This window comes from Arachis ipaensis, chromosome B01 (assembly GCF_000816755.2).
Source record: "Arachis ipaensis cultivar K30076 chromosome B01, Araip1.1, whole genome shotgun sequence".
Classification (NCBI taxonomy): domain Eukaryota; kingdom Viridiplantae; phylum Streptophyta; class Magnoliopsida; order Fabales; family Fabaceae; genus Arachis; species Arachis ipaensis.
The window spans coordinates 24985616-24988621 of record NC_029785.2 but is presented as its reverse complement, the minus strand read 5'-3'; positions in this window follow the sequence as shown (position 1 = coordinate 24988621).

Sequence of the window (3006 nt, the reverse complement as noted above, 5' to 3'; positions counted from 1 at the left end):
ACCATAGCAACACTAATCGCAACATACAATAATCAGGACTCGACCCCACGTTATCAAAACTCATATTCATTAACCGAACACAACAGAATACTAACGCGAGGCTTTTTAAAACATAATCTCTTACCGGAATAACAACACGAAGCAGTTCTGATTTCGAACCGGCCCCGACAACAGCTCCGGCGGCGGCCAGAAGCTCCGGTGGGTCATCTATAAAAAACCGCGCAGCATCAAAACCTTCTCGAAACTCAAAATGACCGAACCCACAAATTTGAAACCCTTATCGGCAGAGTTCTCTGGCGGCGGCAGCGAAGTTTTTTTTTTTCCGGCGGCCGGAGCGGCAGCTTGGGCGGCACCCAAGAGCTGGCAGCAGCGATGATAACCCCACGCCTGCTCCTCCGATCGCATCTCCTCTCCCTCAGATCGGACCGGTGGCAGACCCCCCAACAGTGGCGGTGCAGCAGCTCACAGTGCAAGTAGCAGCGGTGCCCTGAACCTTTCTTTCCTTCAGATCAGATCGGGCGGATCTCTAGCAGTGGCGGCGGCAGACCAGAGCAGTAGAATGGAGGGGATGATGACTGCTCAAAACGCAGCGATAGCATACGACGGCACGCGAGGGCAGCGGCGAGTGCCTCCCTGTGGGTCGCCGACTCCACGTTCCTCTCTTGGTCTCTCGCTCTCTTCTGGTCAGGACTCACGGCGGCGCTGTGCTCCCACCAAGGTTGCGAGCTCAACGGTGGCAAGGCAGGGAGGACGATGGAGCTGGCAGCGAGTCCTTCTCTGCGCGACGCTGACTCCGTGTCTCTTTCTCTTTCTCCCTTCGGTGTACAATGGTGGCGACAAGGCGTGGAATGCGGCGGCACAACGCGACGGTGGCGGTGAGGCCCTGCGGCTCCGACGCGTCTCCTCTCCTTCTTCTCCCTGTCGCACTCTGTTCCCTCTTTCTTTCTTTGCTTCGTTTGGCAGCTGTTGCTGCTATGTGTCGCGTGAATGAGGGGAGGAAGGGAAACGGGTAGGGTGCGGCGGCGTTGAGCTGGACGGCGGCGGCAGTGAGGCCCCAGCCATCGTCGCCCCTCCTCTCTTCCCCACTCCTCCGATCTGCTACTGTTGCTGCGTGTGGGTTTGAGGAAAAAAAAAAGGAAACATTTGTGTTGCTGCTGCTGGGTTGGGTGAGAAAGGAACCGGGTCACCGGGTTAGGGTTTTAGGATTAGGGTTTCATTTTCAAAAATTAGGGTTAGGGACATTTTAGTAATTTCAGATGAAATTGGGAATAATATAGTAATTGAAACCCAAATTAAGTCCAACACTAATTGTATATAGGAAATACAATTTGCTCATCAATTTCACAAATTATTTTCAATAAAATGTCCAAATCAAATAATTAGAAGTAATATACTTAATTTCTTCATTTTCCAAAATAGCAGTAATAATATTTAATATATTACTTACCTAATCCAAATCATATAAAATCCTTATTATTTCATAACTATCAATCTTATACTTTAAATATAGAAAATAATCCAATAATTATAAAATTGGATAATAATCATAGCTTATCTCAAATCCAATAAATCAAAACTTGCCTTAATTATCTTTAATAAAATGATTTCCGAAATTAAGGCTATAAATAACTATATGATTTGAGACTTGATCATAATAAGACTTTTCAAAAGTTCTGGGTCTTACATCCTACCCACCTTATAAAAATTTTCGTCCTCGAAAACTGATACAAAACAAAAGAAATCTCATTACAATTCACCCTTGAACACATTTAAGGAAGAAGTAAAAATATCTCAACGTATAAACATATATACGGTTCTCAAATACTTGGATTATCATATGCATAAGGATACAAAGGTAGGAGTATGGTTGCAAAGCAAACATTACAAGGTAGGCTCAATGCAAAAGATAACATGGGTCAATCATGTGATAGAAGGGCAAGGCATCAAGGGCTATCAAACAGGATGGAGTTAAAACGACGTGCTCAACCTCCGCACACTAATCTCGCATCAACCTCAAAGTTTCAACTTTCCAACTCCATCAAGCACTTTACAAACCCCAAATTTGATCACAAGCCTGATAATCACAAACCCGTTCGCAAGGAACAAATCGCCCACAACTCATACGTTGCACACCTACCGCTTCAACTTCGTATGCACACATCACGCCTTAAAGAACTAACGCATCGCGTTACGTATACGTCTACAGGTCGCACGTGATATCAAAATAATTCTCGAGTCTACTCAGAAGGATACAAGACTTTAGAAAGGAGAGTCAAATGTCAAGGATAGTACTCAAAGATTTGGGAGAATGTATCCAGATCCAGATAAACAAGGACACTCAAGCAATGAAGTTTGCTAGACTCAATTTAATTGACAACTTCAAAGATGACCCTTGGATCGAAGAAGTTCAATAGGATCAATAAGAAGAAAATCAGTGCATCAGTTTGAACAAATTCAAGCTGAGTCGAAGAAGTATGAGGTTCACAAAAGAGAATATCTCAAAACCAAGGCAAAGCTCACAAAACTCAAGAGCATGATTAAAAATACTTCTGAATACATTGTTCTTAAAAGAATCAAAAACTTGCAGGAAAATCACCTCGCAATCTAAAAGAAAAGTTAAGCAACAAATATCCTTCAAGAGAGTAACAAAAGCATAAACGTGGCTTTGCTCTAGTTCAATTTCACGTCGAAGTAGATTATGTAGAGTTTTAAAAACAACTATACACAAGTTTAGCTGAGAGCAAAAATATTTCCTCAACTCTTTTAGAAAGATAATTAGGTGCACAACTTAACCAAAAGCAGTTCATAAAAACTCGGAAGTAATCAAATGCTTGTTCAAAAATTCTCGAAGTTCATACTCAAACAAGCGTGCATAACATTTATAGCAAGGACGAAAGAGGAAGTTAAACTCTCTTTAGAAAGGAAACTCCGAGGTAAAGATTTGCTTACAATTTGATAAAGAAAATAAGTGGTGTGTTACAAACAAACCAGTTTCCACTAAACAAG